Below are 18,375 nucleotides of genomic sequence, written 5' to 3' on the forward strand. Positions count from 1 at the left end.
AAATCAGCTTATAGTCCTATAGGCACCCCACTGTAGGCGACTCTCTGCCTCTCTCTTGCTGCCCCCAGGACTCCGTCTTTATCTTTCACCTTTGGCATCTCAATCATGATGCGTCCTGGTGTGGTCCCCTCTCGGTCCAGCTCACCTGGGACCCTCTGTGCTTCCTAGACCTGTATGTCCATCTTGTTCCCACAATTTGGGAAGTTTTTCTCATTTTTTTCAATTCTTGTTTTCTCATTCTGCACTGGTTGACTGTTTTTTTTCTTTTTTATGTTCCAAATCATTGATTTGAAACTCAGTTTCCTTCCCTTCACAATTGGTTTTGTGTGGATTTTCCTTGGTTTCACTTAGCATTCCCTTCACTTATTCTTTTATGCACTTGCCGTACTCAAGCATATCTGTCAAGCCTGTGAGCATCTTTATCAGCAGTGTTTTGAATTCTACATCTGTTAGGTCGTCTATCTCCTCATCTGTTAAGTTGGCTATCTCTTCATCATTTGGTTCTCCCATTGGAACCTTGATCCATTCCCCCTTTTGGGCCATACTTCTCTGCATCCTCATTTTGACAGGCTCCTGTGTTTGTTTGTCTCCGCATCCCAGGTAGAGCTGTCGCTTCTGTTATGTTTTAAGGGGAGGAGAATTAGGGATTTGTCGGTACAGGGTGACCTGTTTCACCACGTTGTGGCACTGTATGCGAGTGAGGAGTCTGAGAGGGAACAATGCCACTTGCCCAGCACTCACTCCTTTTCCAGGCACCTCTTCCACTTCTGCACCAGACTGGCACCCCTCTAGCTGCTGCCCTAGCTGTCATTCCCAGAGTGGGTGGGTCTGCAGATGTTCTAGGACCATGGGGGCCCTTTGAACATGTGGACTATGCTGAGACAGGCAGTTTCTGCCCCCACCCCAACCCCCACTGGTCTGCATAGTCAGAAGCAATGAAGCTTGTTTTTCCCTGGTGCTGGGACTGTGAGCTGCAAGGTCCAGTGAGGAGCTGGGAACGCTCCTCAGGTGTCCCTCCTGGCTTTTTAAAATGTGTGACTGTGCTTTCTGCTGGCCTGCCACTGCCACTGCTGCTGCCGCTGCCTCTGCTGCTGCCACCACCACATGTGTCTTCTCCATGCCGACTTCGCCCCTCCTACATGTCTGGATGAGTATTTCTTCTTTATATCTTTGTTTGCTAGACTTTCATGCAGTTTGATTTTCTGGAACTTCTGGTTGTTTCTAGTTTTGAGGTAGTTGTATTCCTTCTTAGTTGTGGAGGGAGATGCAGCGTGTCTGTCTATGAGAGGTCTATTCTTAATGTTATTCAATATGTGAATCTGTTTCTCATTTATAGAAATATTTTATTGTATCTCAGAGCTTGAATTTTAAAATAATTTAGTACTGAACTAACTTGAAAAATACACAAAAAAAATTGCAAAACAACTCTTTGTCTACTTTCTCTGATACTCTTAAACTAAGAGTCTTCACATTAGATGTGTGAAATGATAATACTGCATATTCTCATAGCTAATTGATTGCCTAACTATTCTGAAGAGATTAATAAGTGATAGAGAAAAAATACATTTCATATTTTGAGAACATGATATAATAATGGTAATGCGAATTTTCTTCATTTTAATTTTAATGACCAAAACTAATGAAATAAGTGATATGTGATTTTATAGAAAACTTTCACATGTAAGACTTATGAAAGATTGTCATATCATATATCATTAATCATTAATCACAAAAAATATTTTCATTGTAAACTAAAACAATTATGAAATATTTGTTCTCTATTTTTATGTTTATGGTAGAATGTTATTTTCTTATGTACCTCACTGCTAAATATGGGGATGAAATGCCTATTCTAGCTAACTGACATTGAACTTTGCCAAAAGGAAACCATGTACAGCATTAGTGGGTAATTTAAACACTAAGACTGATTGATACTATAGCAATTGAGAGTTCCATAAATATTTTCATCTTGAATCTATTTCATTAACCCACAAATAGAAAGGAATGTTATAACATGTTTCTATATATAAAAAATTATAGGATGTCATTAATGGTTAGGTGTGCCAGTGTAGAAGAAAAGGTAATACAAATGATTAATAACACAGGATGCTGAATTTCATTAACAGTGCTGGAAGATAATACTCTAAATATTTTTATGTTTCTGAAAAGTTAGGATCTGTCTTCAAAAATTACAGGCAACCAGGGTTCAAGTATAATTGAATGACAAACATACTTTGGGAATCAATTAATCACTCCAGAAAGATTTACGCATTTTATTACATTCCAGATGATAATAAATTTGATAATCTTGGTGAAATGGGCCAATTCCTTGAAAGATATAATTTACTAAACTTACAGGAGTAATTATCTAAATAGACATATATATTCAAGAAAGTGAATCAGTGATTAATTATTTTCCAAAACAGAAAGCACCAATACCAGAAGGACCCAATAGTGAATTCTACCACATGTGTAAGGAAGAAATTATGTAGCATCTCTATAATTTCTTCTATAAAATAGAAGCAGAGAAATAATTTCTCACTCATCCTACAAAGCCAGCATTACCCTAATATCAAAACAAGACAAAGACATTGCAGGAAAGAAAAATTACATACAGTATGTCTCATGAACAAACTAGTAAATCCTCAACAAAATATTCGCAAATCAAGGCCAACAATGTATAAAAAGAATTATATACCATGATCAACTGGGATTTATGCTAGGTATGCAAAGATGGTTTAACATTTGAAAACTCATTAACATAATCCATCATATCAAAGGTCAAGGAAGAAATAACACATGATCAAACCAACAGGTGTAGAAAAAGTGTCTGACATAAACTTTCAGCAAAGTAAGAAGAGAGGGTAACTTCCCTGACTTGATAAAAATCATCTATCAAAAAACTAAGCTAACATCATACTTATAAGTTTTACAACTGAGATCAGGAACAAGTCAACATCATACTAGAAGTCTTTGCTAGTGCAATGTCGATGAAAAGAAATAAAAGGTATGCAGATTGAAAAGGAAAAAATAAAGCCATCATTGTTCAGAGATGACATGATTGTCTGCAGAAAATTTTAAATCATCTACAAGATAACTCCTTAAACAAACAAGCCATTATAGCAAATTTGTGAGATACAACATTTATGTACAAACGTCAAATGCCTTCTTATATACCAGCAATGAACAACTCGAATTTGAGATTAAAAAACAGAAAGGATAATGTAAAAACCTAGGGCTCTCTCTTCTTTTTCTACTCCTTTTTAGAGCAAAGGTCATTCTCTGATTTCTCTCACTTTCTCTCTTTCTCTCTTCCCCTCTCTCCCATCCTTCAGAGGGGAGGAAGGACAGATGTTTCAGAAGATCCTATATAACATGAAATTTCATAATTTTAAGTTTCCACTCATACAGTACAAATCTCTAAAAATGGTGGAAGACCTGGCCCACATTACATTGCTTTGTGGGAAACTGGAACACAGGGAACAAAAACTAAATGCTCTGTCAGTAAACAAAAGGTCCTCTCCCTGTTCCAACATTTATCTATCTATCTATCTATCTATTTATTTATTTATTTATTTATTTCCTCCCAAATAAGGCCAAATATTAAGTCTTTAAAATTTGCACTTAAGTATCTTGGCAAAGAGGATAGAATAAACCTGCAGGAACATGACCCTGTCTAAGAAAATGTGACAGCCCTGCATGCCAACAGGAGTTAGCTGTGGACATGTAGACTGTTTGATGACAGTCTTGCTCAGTCTACAAGGAAAGGATTAGACCAGATGAAAATAATAAAGTGTCCTATATTTATCTGGTCTAATCCTCTTTTTTTATGGACAAGTAAATTAGAGCTCAAAGAGCTAAGTTATCTACTTAATTTAGTTAAACCATTCAGTCTAATGACTGACTGCTCCCTGATTTCCAAGCACTGACTACAAGCTTTTGCATATTTGAAATAATTCATTGCAGAATTAAGCCAGAACCTGAACCTGAAGCTTCTCACCCCAGGTTTGGATTTTTTTCTTCTATTTCAAACTACCTCCCCTTTAGACTCTAGATTAAAATTTATTATAAAATAATTTCTTATATGTCCTCAATTTTAAACAAAATGGCTCATTTTGCATAATTTTAAAAGGCAACTTTAATAAAATGACTCTTTATGTTGATAAAGAGGGTTGCAGAGAGTAGTAACCATGGCAAACACCCATGCTGACATGGCAAAGGACCCTCAGGCCACTTCTCTCTCTGCTCTTGGGCTACCCATTAATTTTTTTTAATTAAAATATAGTGAGCATAATATGATATTAGTTTCTTTTCAGATGTACAACATAGTTATTCAATATTTATATACCTTATAATGTGATCACTATGATAAGTCCAGTAATCATTTGTCACTGTACAAGGTTATTAAGATAGCATTCACAATAAATTTGAAGCTTTGAAGATTTTTGAAACTTGCTGTGCTTGGGTCATGACATAACCACAGTTGCTAAAAAAGAAAAATAAAAGCTTAACTCTTTCAATGTCATCATTGGATAAACTTTCTTTGCATTCAATAGAAATGCCAATGTTTTAAGGTGCACACGTTTCCAATGTTCACATTTAATTAAATGTACAAGCACTTTGAAGACATTATTCAGAAAAGAGTAATATTTAAAACATTCCCCAATCGTTCACATTTCATTCTTACTTCCAATGATGTTGAAGGGAAATGCTTAAGACTCTCTTAGCTTACATCTTTAAGTTTTAGATTTTTGCTCATATTTTTCTTTTTTTATTCTTTCATTACTCTCCTTTGCAAAGTGTTTTTCCTTAATCACTTTTGTTAGTAAAGTAGCTCAAATTTTTCTCTTTTTAAGGATGTTTTCTATTCACCAACAAATAATCTAAAACAAAATGTTAACCATCTGTGTCATTTTCTTGTCCCCTCTCATCCCACAGTCCATCATGAACACTCATACTGTTTCAGGTAGGCTGTTCCCTAACATACGGCACACCCCCACCTGAAGCAGCAGTTATGAGAGTTATGCAAATCTTTCAGGGAGATGAACGTAATGATACCTAAAATTATCGAGTGCTTTATACATACCATGTCTTAATTTACTTACTCCTTAGAACAGTCCTTTAATGTACATATTCATTGTCTTCAAATCTATGGATGAGGAAACTGAGGCAAATAAAGGTTAAGTAAATAGCTTAAGATAAAATAAAAGGCAAGTGAAAGTTCTGGGATTTGAGTTCAGTGAGTTGCCTTCCACATTCTAAGGCCTTGACCTCTGCACTCTAAGACCTCTTTTCGTAGCAGGTTGTGGAGTAGTCACCATAACAGTGGGGACCTGTGCTTTTGTTTCTATTCCCCTGGCTATATGCTCATAGTAAGTTCAGCTTCCATGTACAATTGTAATATCACAATTTGTTTAAAATCACATAATTTGGATTCAGACCTGGAGTTTTACTGCCCTCCATATTAACCATGCCTCACTACTTTATCTCTCAAATACATGTGATGATACCTATTACAGTGCTGCTATAAGATTAACTGAGGTAATGAATGCAGAGTTTTAGGAACAGCATTAGGTCCATATGCAATTCTCAATTAAAATGTATCTGTATGGATGTAAATGTCACAGGTGTTCTTCAGAATGGAACTTTACAGCTTTGTAAATCTGGAAACATTTATTTTGGGAGTAGAGTTGCAAGCTACAAACTTTTGAGATGAATAACTTTCTATTTGCTTTAAGACTGGCCCTTTCTTTGGTCTGAGAAAAGCCATTTTCACAGGCCCTTTTTGTTTATGAATATTGTTTTACCCATATGTTTTATTTATATATATTGTATTTATGCCTGTTTGTCTTGGCAAAGCCCTGGATTCTGAAAAGTAACTCCAATGCAAATAATTCAGTTAATGGTCCTAATGTAAGGAAAGAAAAAAATGTATGTTCACTCTCTATTTTAGGTTCTCTAGCTGAAGCCCTCTAAAGTAAACTGGTAAAAGACTAAAAAGATAAAACATAAGTTTGTTAATATGTACTTGTACATCACAAAGCAGTGCTAGAGATGAGTAACTCAAAGCAGTGATTAGAGCTTGGGCTTATTTGGTATTGTAAGAAAAAAAAATTTACAAAAGTGACAAAAATAGGATAGAACTTTGAGCTTTTTGGGGAAGCAAATTATGGGAAAGCAAATATATGGGAAAATAAGTCGTCGTCGTCATCGTCGTCGGCAGCCGTCCGTCTCGAGAGATGATGGTGTAGCTTCTTAAGAGTCTGTCTGCACCGCCGAGAATGGCTGTGCAGTCCGACTCGGGAGTGACACGGTATCTGTCTCCTCCCGTGTTGAATCGACATCTTATGATGACGCTGGAGTGTCCTCTCCAGTGAAGCTGAAGCTACAGAGCCTGGGCAGGGTGATATGGAGGGTCTGCTGTTGCCCATGCAGCAGACCCCCCCCCCCCTTCTCTTCGCAGCTGAAGGGTCCAAGGGAAAGACGGAGTCGATACAGCTTGGCTTCAGGTGCGCCGCAGGAGTTGCCGGTGTTGACTACAACGTCAAACCGCCTTAGGGACTCCGGCTCCGGATTTTCTGTTGGGGTTTACTCCCTTAGCCTTTCCCCTGAAGAGGTATGCCGCAAGGCAGCGGAGGTTTTTTGGAGTCAGAGTTTTCCTTCTCTGATGTGCCCTGACTGGAAGATAGAACCAGCGACACTTAGCTCGCAGGCCGACGCTCAATCCACTGAGCCAAACCAGCCAGGATGGGAAAATAAGTATACAGTAGAGAAAGGCTAGTTCTAGCAAGTTTGGGTATGTAGATTCCTCCGGCACAGTTTCTGAGCAGATATGGCCCATTGTTCCTGGTAATTAACTTCTGTCCCACCTGGTAAAGAAGGATAGGGGGCACCTTTACAGATTTGTGTCCTGGTTTTAGGCAAATAGGGGGAAGGCAGAGAGATTTTCTTGTATCTGATTTTGCTCAGTTGCCTTCAGCTCAAAATAATCCGTGTTCCAAAGTGGCATATTTTGGGGTGGCATATTCTGCCCCCCTTCACTAGGAATTCTATTAATACAGACTGAGATTATTAGCAGAACTGTGCTTATTTTGTCATGAGTAAAATGAGTATTCAGGAAATAGTTGGAATGGGTTAGACTTTTCCCAATAACTTCCACACAATTGGATGCATAGCATGAGCTAAAAATGCTAAGGCTGGTAATTTCTCACAAGGGATGAGCAGCAGAAAATAGAAGCCTCAGAGAAGGAGGCATAGGGAGGCCTCATTTTCTTATCGCACACTGGAAGAAAAAGCTGTGAGAAAGAACTAAATGGGGCTAGTGCCAGTGCATTCTGGATTGATCTTCACAGAATTTTATAGAATTGAATGAGTCAGATTTGGTAGCTGTCCTGTTGGCTACTGAGATAGACAGGTCAGGCATTGCCAGGAACACAGGTTCTTCTCACCTCTCAAGCCTTGAGCAAGTCCTGTAAAATCCCACAGCCTGCTTGGTCCTACAGTGGTGGTTTGGGGAGAAGAGTATCTTTTTCCTCAGGACAAAATGGGAATATCAGTAGTATAAGTGGAGGACAGCGATGGCCAGTGGGTTGGCTATCTGACTGAGGCCCGTCAGCAAGAAACACAATAAAATGACAAAAAGGTGAGATTACTCATACATGACTAATTATTAATAAACTGATATTCACTTAAAGATGCATCACAAAAGACCCAGAATGATAGAAACAGGACAAAAACAAAATAAATATTACTTATATTTTATTTCCTTGACTAGAGAATAGATGACAATAAATTACATTGCTGTAGCTTGAGTCATTTCACTGTTACATCAAGGATTGAAAATGTCAATTGGTAATATTCCACATTTTCAAAAGAGAAACTATATCAATGTAACACTTTTGAGAGCACAAAGGATCTTGGATTTAACTAAAAATAGTATATTGTGATAACAAACCAGAAATAAATAAATTTTTCAGAGGTAGCAGAATTTTCATGCTTTGCTTAGAAATTTGTGATTAGGTTATGATGACAAGAGGTGACAGAATATTAAAATGGATGGCAAGTAGTTAAGATGATATGTCAGAATGAAAAAAGACATTTAATTCCTCTAGTTTGGCTATTTACTTAGGCAGTTTTGGAATAAAACCTAATAACAGGATGGGGATAGAAAAATCCTTAGGCAATCTCTTAGATTAGTTGTTCTCAAACCTTAAATTAAAAAAAAAAATATCCCATGAATGTCCAAATATAAAATAGCTAAAAACAAAGATTCTTTATTAAACTGGGGTCCTACCTGCCCTTATCATTCCTCTTGTCCCCCTAAAAGCACAGCATTAGAGCTGTTCCCAGGAACACTCCTAGAACCCTGTGGGCTTGCCACCTATGCTTTGGTGCAAGGCTTCATTTTAGTCATGGCATGAATCCTGAGGCTACTGAGTAGAAGAGCAGGCATGCAAATGGTGTGACAGAAGGAGATTTGACTTCAGGTGGTAAACACAATTATTCAATATAATTGTACCCTTGAACCCTATATAATTTTATTAACCAATGTCACCCTAAGAATGTAATAAAACATTTTTTAAAGGCACAAAGCCAACGAACCAACCAAACCAAGCCAAACCAAACCAAGAGAAAAAGAAAAAGAGAAAAGAAAAAGAGAAGTGGCATATTCCCTTGGCTCTGCGCATCAACCACCTTAGTGGACTCTGATGCCTCCCTGTTCCCTGCTGCTCTCCCAGCTTTCACTAATTCTCTCTATATGAATATCCTGGCTGTATCAAGGTAAAAGAGCTCATGAAAACTCAAGGGGAAGGACTTTCAGACGGGGAAAGTAGGAGTGAAGAGAGAAGGGAGAAAAAAATTTTAACAGTTATTCTGTGCACACAGTCTAAGTTAGTTTGGTTCTCAAAGGGAATGGCATCCTGGTATATCTAGAAGCTCTGCTTGTCTAGTTATGGTTTTGTTGTTTCTCTTAGTGCAAAAATGTATGAAACAGTTATTGATATAGTCAACATATAAATTTTCTTTCTTTGGATTTGTTATAATGTTTGACTTATGTCCTGAGACTACTATGTATGCTAATGTTTTCTTTCTACATTAAAAAGAATATTTTCTCTGAAATAGTGTGTATTTTTTTGATCTTGTCATTTAATATTGATAGTCATGCATGACTGAAGAACTTTGGAGAATATTTTCGCAAACTCTCGTATATCTATTTGGTGTAGGTAAAAACTGCAAAAGCTTATTTTTCTTTGTATGTATTAACATATGTAAGTGTGCAAGCACACTTCCTGTATACACATATAGGCATATTCAGTCAAAATCTTTTGGCCCTTGAAAATCAGTAGAAATGCTGAAGTATTTTGAAAGACTCCTTTAGTGATGCAAGTGTAAGGCACAATGAACAAAGCAAACTTGTTAGAGGGAACTTGAGATAATTTCTTTGACAACATATTAGTTTATTGTGCTTATAAGAAATCTAGCAAGAATATACACTGGAGTAAAGACAATCTCTTTAATAAGTGGTGGTAGAAAAACTGTACAACTATATGCAAAAATTTAAACTAAACCACTTTTTAAAACCATACACAAAAATAAACTCAAAGTAGATTAAAGGTTTAAATAAGACCTGAAACCAAAAAAGTCCTAGAGGAAAATATGGGCAATACAAGCTTTGACATTGCTCTTAGCAATGTATTTTTGTATATGTTTTCCCAAGCAAGGGAAACAAATGAAAAAATAAGCAAATGGGACTACATAAAACTAATTTTTGTTTTCACAGCAAAGGAAACCATCAACAAAATAAAAGGCACTTAATGAGTGGAAAAAGATATTCACCAAAGATACACCTAATATGGTTTAATATTAAAAAATACATGCAGTTGATACAAATTAACACAAAAAAACCCCAAACAATCCAATTAAGCCTGGATGAAAGAAGGTGAAGGGATTAGCCAAAGAACATATACACATCATCATAGTGTGCTGATGACCAGAGAGAAGGGGGAGTGGGAATTGTATGGAGGTAGGAAAGGAGGGGGGAGTTGGGACATATGTAATAATATTGTCAACAATAAAACTAAAGTAAAAAAAATGAGTGGAGGACCTGATAGACATTTCTTCAAAGAGGAGGCCAATAGACATATGAAAAGAAGCTCAATGTCACTAATCCTGAGAGAAATGCAAATTAAAACCACAATGAGGTATCACCTCCCACCTGTCAGAATGATGATCATCAAAAAAATCAACAAACAACAAGTGTTGACAAGGATGTGGAGAAAGGGAACCTTCATGCACTGTTGATGGGATTGCAAATTGATGCAGCTGTTATGGAAAATAGTATCGTGGTTTCTCAAAAAATTAAAAATAAAATTACCATATGACCCAGTAATTCCACTTTTGTATGTTTATTCTAAGAAATCTAAAACAATAATTCAAAAATATATGTGCACCTCTATGTTTATTGGTGAATTGTTGACAATAGCCAAGATATGAATGCAATCTATATGTCCTTCAGCAGACAAACAGACAAACAAGTAGTACACGTATACTATAAAATATTATTCAGCCATAAAAAAAATAAAATCCTACTATTTGCACCAACATGGATGGACCTAGAGGGTAGTAGGCTAAGTGAAATAAGTCAGATAGAAAAAGACAAATACCATGTTCTTTTGCTTATATGTGGACTCTACTAAGCAAAATAAATAAAATTTTTTCACAGGTGTTTATATTTTTTCCACTCATAACATAAGGAGAAGAAAGGCTCCATTCTGTAGATTTTTCCTACTTATTTAAAGATTATATATTATTTCAAGTGCCTTGGCTTTATAAGTGGTCTTATTTACAGTTTCCAGCTAACTGCAGTTAAAGCCACATCACTTTTCTCCATATTCCAGACAAAAACCAAACCCTCAGTTTGGTCACTAGGTTCGATGCCTGGCAAGAGTCACCCAGTGTCAACTTGAGTACTCTAACTTGATTTTTTTCTTTTTCCTTTAATTTGAGGCAAATATTTCCTTCTGCCACTTTTTTTTTTGAACTCAGATATATAATAATTTGGGGGTCATAGTTTATGAATTTTTTGCCTGGATAGTAATCGATACTAGATCCATATTCTAAGGTTGTCAGGAAATGTCATGGAGATTTTTAGATAACTTATTTAATTTATTCTTCATAATGATCCAAGGAATGTACCTTAATAAAGGAAAAAAAAACTGAGGCTTAGGAATATTCAATGATTTGAATGTAATTAGTAAATGTTTTAACTATGATTCAAATCTAGACCAATGGCCTCTCTTGGCTTTGTATTTAGCCATTAATATCTATATCAATAACTTTAAGGAACAAGGTTTCTGGACATTTTATAGATTTTTTTCTAAAGAGATAAAGGACCTCAATTATTTGACCTATACTTGACAGTTGAGTCTGAATGTATTGTATATTCTTAGAAATTTAAGTATTTTGTGAAATGTGTTCAAATTATTGGTTTGGAGAGAAAAGGTTTGCTCTAAATGAGAAGGAGAAATAATAATTTTGTAATATTATGTATTGGCAGGGGATCAAGCTGTTCTTTTCCTAATTTAAAATATAGTATTTTAGATTCCAGGGATTTCCAGTGATGGTTGATGGAGCACTTCCTCTCATGGAAAGTCTTTGTTTTAAGTTTAATTTAACTTGTATTGTGCTAAAATCAGACTATTTGAAGTTATCCAGGGTCAGTCCTTGATACTTATTGTGCTTTACCGATTCATCTTCAATTAAATAAGCTTCATTTGGGATTTGTTCTCTTGATTCGGTTTGCTACCTAACCACCACTTCTGTCATTTGCATTAAAAATAAATCCATAAAGCTCTTACAAGTTTATTCTTTTATTAGCAAGAGTCAGTTGCTCAATGAGCAAGGCTTAAGTAGTTACATGTTAATGGTTTTATTATTTGTTATCACATCTTATATCAGAAAATAAAATTCAAATAATACTTCTCAAATATTGATATTGTTTTTGTGGTGTTTCTCTTTTATCTGTAGAATTTTCCAACAAGTTTCTGAAAAATCACAAGAATTTCAGAAACTTCCACTGAGGTTACATAGATCTAAACATTCATGTCTCTGAGGCACACTGATTATTTACCACTTATATGAACTGAAGTTCTAAGTTTAAATAAATCTTTACCTATTTCCCATTTATTTCCAATTAATTTAGAAGATAAAACTTGTTCTCTTTTTATAAGCAAAATGTCCCAATAAGGGGAAACTTCTGTCCCTAAAAATTAATCTTAAGTATTTTCCAACTCTTAGAACAATTGCTAGAGTTGCATAATATATATCAGCTGCATGATTATCGACAAGGATGATGTTGACAGACACTGAAGGATGCAGGGGATGGAACTTTGTGACAAAAGGTGTGAAAGCTTATGGGGATGGTACACAAAACATCTTACTTAAGGTATGTGAAATGTAAGTGCAATATAAGGCCCAAGTAGTTCTACTTATGCATGGTGAGGACTTCACCTGATTTTCAGTCTGTCTTGACACCATTTTCTACTCCAGTCCTCTGCCACCCCTCCCAATGACTCCTGCCTGCCTCTGTCCTAAACTGGTGATTTCAGTATGTATCTGTCTATTTCTCCAGATGCTGGACACAAGACAGTCCAAACCAATTACTGAGCTTTTTTCTTTGAGACTGAAGTGAAAGTCAATCATCCAAAAGCATTGCTCAGTGGGTCCTGGCTTTAGAACTTCTTGTGGTCTATTCCTGCACCATGATATGAAATGTAAAAACTTCAGTTAATCAATTCTAGTGCTACATGCAAAGTCTTGACTACTTTTTGAGAAATTAGTCTAAATCTCAATCAGTCTAGTCAATCACTGTAAAACCATAATTCTTGCCAGTCCAGTCTTTATTTTCAGACAAGAGCCAATGACTAAGAATTTAAGGATTAAATTTGAATTAAAAAATATTTCTTATTTGTTTAATTTTAGAGAGTGGAAAAGAGAGGGAGAAAGAGAGAGTAGAGACATCTATGTGAGAGAGAAACATCAGTCGGTTACCTTTTATATGTGACCCAATTGGGAACTGAACCTGCTATCCAGGCATGTGCCCTGACTGGGAATTGAACCAGTGACCTTTCACTTTGTGAGACAATGCCCAACCAACTGAGCCACACTCATCAGGGCTAAATTTTAATTCTTAATAAAATTATTGAACCATTAAATTAACTGTTATATCTCATATTTAATATATTTAATTTGAAATAATAAGTCATTCTATTAATTCAGAAACTTTACACTGGGTCATTTGTTATTTGCACCTAACTAAACTTAAGTGACTTGTTTTCACAATATTGGCCATTAGTTATCCTATTCTTCAATATATTTTTGGTGGTATTCTTATGATTTCCTAATTATAAATTTCTATAGGTAGACTTTATATGTATTTGTGGGTAGGTGATATTCATATTGCTAAAGCTGTTGGTATTTACTAAACAATTGCCCTCAAGGAAGGTTGTATTAATTTATATTCCCAACAGCATCCTATCATCATCAACACTGAAATGATAATGATCATTAGTAATGATTATTACTAATGCCTTTTAATCTTAGTAATGGGTTAGGCTCTAGGTCCCTTACAAAAAGAAAAAAAGCATTTGCCTCTTGATTTCAACAATTCAAAGACCTCTAATATAGTTTTTCCTTAACCATATTGGATTTAAAAACATGGTTGACAAAATAATTTTTAAAATTAAAATAAAAAAGGAGACTTAAAAAGTTAATTAAATATTTCAGAATGTAGATAGATATAAAAGAGAAAATGATAACTAAAATGAAAGGGCTTGACTGAGAATCCAATACAATATATATAAAAAGATTCCCACAAAGATACTTCATCATTAAACTTCAGAAGGATTGTAATAAATTGAGGAATATAAAAGTAAATAAAAAAAGAGACAAAGTCATTTATACATAAATGATATACAAAATGAGTATATCAATTACTTTAGAAATCTATTAAAACACATACTTTTATGCTGTTTAATGTTAATTATACAGATAGTAGAACAAAAACATTTCCAAACAACAACAACAAAAAGACTAAAAAATGTACCTCTTTTAGGAAGTTGCTTGAAGTTATGCTCCAGAATATTCAAAAGGTAAACCAAGAAGCAATAAGGCATGGGGTCCAAGTCACGTGGTTATTAGGAAATTGTGTATCCAACCTAAGGAATGAAGGAAGAGACATTCTAATTGATAAGTTAAAAATTAGCAGTATGAGTATATAATTTTGAGACATGACAAATTAACTTTGTAGATTATTTATGGGAACCAGTGAGGATGGAGTGAGGGGGGGCTCTTTTAAAAATTAATCTGCTAGCACTGTCTAATTTTAGTTTAGTAAGTATATACATTACTTTTATATGTATTAAGTAAAACAGTATTTCAGTAAGAAACCTTGATTCTGCAATAATTTACCAATTTCAGTTTTTAAAAACCATTTTATTACAAGTTAATAATTATAAACATAAGAGAATGCACATTGTTGAAACCGTCACTGTTTGCAAGTGGGGCTTGAGGCTGATAGTATGTACCTACCTCACTGGGGGGCAAGCAGGCCTAATTTGCCCCCAGGATAGAGGAGCAGGGCTGAGACGTCTGAGATGTACGTATTTCCACACGACCAGATCATCACTTGGCAAAGCGTGACCCTAGGGCTGGCCGCATAGCTGGGGAGCTCCTGAACCTTGAGGGTGACTCTGTCCCTGAGAGCCCTTCTGCGAAGCCAGGGCTGCGGATGCGAGGGCAGGGCAGCTGAGGGGGGGGGTCTGCCAAGTCCTTTGGGGGAGAGGTTGTGGCTGAGGGGGCGGAGGAGGGGTCGTGGTGTTCCAGAGCAGGGGTGGCAAGCCACAGCCTACGTGTGGCCTCACCTCTGAGAACAGTTTCTACACCCTAAATCATAAGCAAATGTATGTGTCCATATATACAACACCTATTCACTGTTTGTTTGTTTGTTTGTTTTTTGTCCATAAACATAGTAGTAACTCAAAAGGTTTGTGGAATAAATGGATAAATCTTATTTATTAGCAATTTTTTTAATTTTAAATTTCCCCAGGGCTCTAGTGCCTGCTCAGGGACCTGAAGTGGAAAACTAAAAATATACATGAAAGTAACTGGAATTCACTAGAAAAATGTGGAGAAAAGTAGTCCAAGGGTTAATTATGGAACAGATGCATTGGTTTGAGTTAAAAAAAAAAATCAGACCTCTTTGTTTATTGGTACAGAATTTCTTTGAAAGGAAAAGAAATAAAAGTAAATAAAACATCAAATTATAAGACCTTCCCACAACTGGATAGCTTATGATACACCTTGCTTTGCTAAAATAAAGTCTGTGGGAAGTCAGATTGCAATGGCATTAGATGCTGAAATGGGGATATTTAGAGAGCTTTTTATCATTTAATCAGAAAAATATACTAGATGAAAATGTTAAAAACAAATGTGTTAGTGGGAGAAAAAACACTTGATGTCATTTTGCTTATCAAAAAAACATGTCCTCAACAAAATTAACATTTTCTACCAAGAGATTAATATTTAACCAGCAGAATAAGCTATTTGAGCTTTTTACTAAAGTTACATGTGGTGTCTTCCTCCTCTATTTGCATGCTTCTGTACTTAATATTGAACATTCTTCAATTTTCGCTAAAGGTATTATTTCTGCCTTTGTATTTAGTTAGTAGAATATGATTTTAGTCAGAAACAAGAAAAATTTCATTTTGTTCTCCATATAATCTTTCTTTCCTTTTGTTTAATAATACTGCATTGTGTATTTTTACAAAGCGAACCTCGGTACAGTCTACGTGTTAAATTAAGTTTGTTAGAATTTTTTTAATAGACCAATTTAGCAACCCTTTACCACGTGTGTACATAATACCAAAAGAAAAAAAATGCTCTTTTTGCCTTTCTGAGTTTGACAATATTGCCCACTCATCTATCTAATGGCATATTTTATCATTTGTAATAAATAAATGTTACACAACATGATAGGTAATATAGAGAAAATTGGCTATCATAAAATAAGTCAATAAACATTTATTGTTAGAACCATGTTAAAAATATGACGAGTCATTCTATCCCATAAAAGCCATAAAGATATTTGTGGTACTGAGAGATCTTTGAAAAGTTGCTGTTATTTCTTTTTATACTTTCCTATGTATCAAAGGAGAATGGGAGTCATATGAAATTATTTGGAATTATTGGCAAACATATTCAGAGGAGAATACCATTATTTATAAAGTTTGTAATATATACATGAAAAAATTTATATTCTAAAAATAGTTCATTTTCGAGTGATATAAAAAGTGATTTAAAGTTTTTTGATCAGTTTAATTATTATTGAAATCCCAAACAAAAAAATTAATAGCTTCACAAAGAAACTATACTGTAAAATTTCTAAGAAATTAAGAAACAAAATTTATCCTTATACATAGAAGTCATCAGTAGAGAATCACAATATTTTAGATAAAATAAACCAGAGATCATTAAATTCAATTTTGTACTCCTGACACCATGCTGCCTTACTACCCATTAAGTAAGGGACACATGATACTCCACAAAGGGCAAAATCACAATGACACATCTCTCTTCCATGACAACCTTCCCATTCCCATAAAGTCCAATGGTTATGTGCTGATGTAAAGCCTACTACTTATAATTTAACAAGTTTTGGTGTGTTATAAAATACTAAGAAGCTACTATATTTAATATTCACCTTTTTTCTAAAAATAACACTTTTATTCATAATTATATGCCATATATTTCTGCTACAAAGTTTTTGTTTAAGCTTTATCAAACTTAGCCTAAGTATACTTTTAAATCACTTTTGGTTATTGATATTTTCTTGTGGAACCAACTGATATTTATGGCGCATAGGAGTGATCAATAATATTTTATTATCTTTTGTATTAAGAGTTAAATGCTGAGAAATATTGCTGAAATCCCAAGGTTTCATCTTTGTTTCTTATTTGATTGCAACTTCCCAGAAGCAAATTTGGGGTTTATTAATTCACATAAAAATCCATTTAGTACTTACTATCTACCAAGCACTTTTCTTGCTCTGAGAATTCAGTGTACAGAAAGACAAACAGATTTCTCTTGGGACTTAATAATTGTGCCTTTTCAATTTGCATATTCATTTTCTCTTTAGCTTGGGAAAATTGCCTCCTCTTAATTGTTTAATGACAGCTGGTCCTTCATTCAGTTTTTTTTCTCTTTTTGAAAATCCTAATATTACTATATTAGGTATTTGGAGTCTTTTTTCCAAGTCACATATTTTCCTTCATGCCTTTCATATTATTTTACTTTTGCTCAGTACTTTGAAATATTATTTCTCTTTGATTTTCTGGGACAAGATGTTTTGTCTCACCATTTATGGACTTGCATTCATTTGTCTGAAAAGAGCATTTTCAGCCTCAGAATGGATATTGGTGTGATATAATGTGTTCCGTTTTCCACAGGACCGACAAAAACTTTGCCCTGAGGGCCTGGCTGGGCAGTGGAGGCAGGTGGAGGATCTTCTTTACTCAGGCAGTTCCTAGAGCTCTCCAAGACTCATCAACAAATGCAGGACCCGGCCCAGGCAATTGGTTATTTCAGCTTCTAGAAGGCTAGGAGTAACAGACATGCTTATAACCAGTCCATTCAGCTTCCCTTAAAAAGCAGCACTCTCCAGGCTCTCAGTGGGCCTCTGGAAGAAAGCCCAGCACTGGCTCTCTACTGGGCCATGCACAGAGGCCCACTTCTGCCCATCTCCCTGAAGGTCTTGGCTCAGGAGATGTAACATAGGAATGTGAGCAGCTGGATGAGTATGTTTGCCACATCTACCCAGAAACATTTTAGTGAAAACCAGAGTAATGTTATTTGAAAGGGATATCTGATCACATAAACTCTCCTGTCTAAAGCATAGCATTAAAACTATAAAAGTTGGCCTTCATTCCTTACACCATCAGAGTACCTATTATTTCTAAACCATCTTTTCTGTCATTCCCTTCTCAGCCAGTCACACTGGACAGACTGCTTTCAGATCTCGTACCATTTTCCTTCTCATTTCAGAGCCTACTTTTCTGGTACTACTCCACCTAAAATTCTCTCTCTCCTTTCATTTAGTTACTCATCATTCATTATTTCCTTTCCTCCTTCTTTCCTTCAGCTTGCATGTATTGAGTTTCTATTGTGCGAAAAGTGCTAGTTACGTGTGTGTTGGCAATAAAAAATGATATGGTCTATGTCTTTGTGATCCTTTTAGTTTATCAGGAAAGGCAAAAAAAAAAAATAAAAATTAAGTGAATAGGTAAAATCCAAACTATCATAAATTAAATAAAAAAGAGA

Source organism: Furipterus horrens, unplaced genomic scaffold, assembly GCF_987537825.1.
Source record: "Furipterus horrens unplaced genomic scaffold, mFurHor1.1.pri manual_scaffold_9, whole genome shotgun sequence".
NCBI classification, from domain to species: Eukaryota; Metazoa; Chordata; class Mammalia; order Chiroptera; family Furipteridae; genus Furipterus; species Furipterus horrens.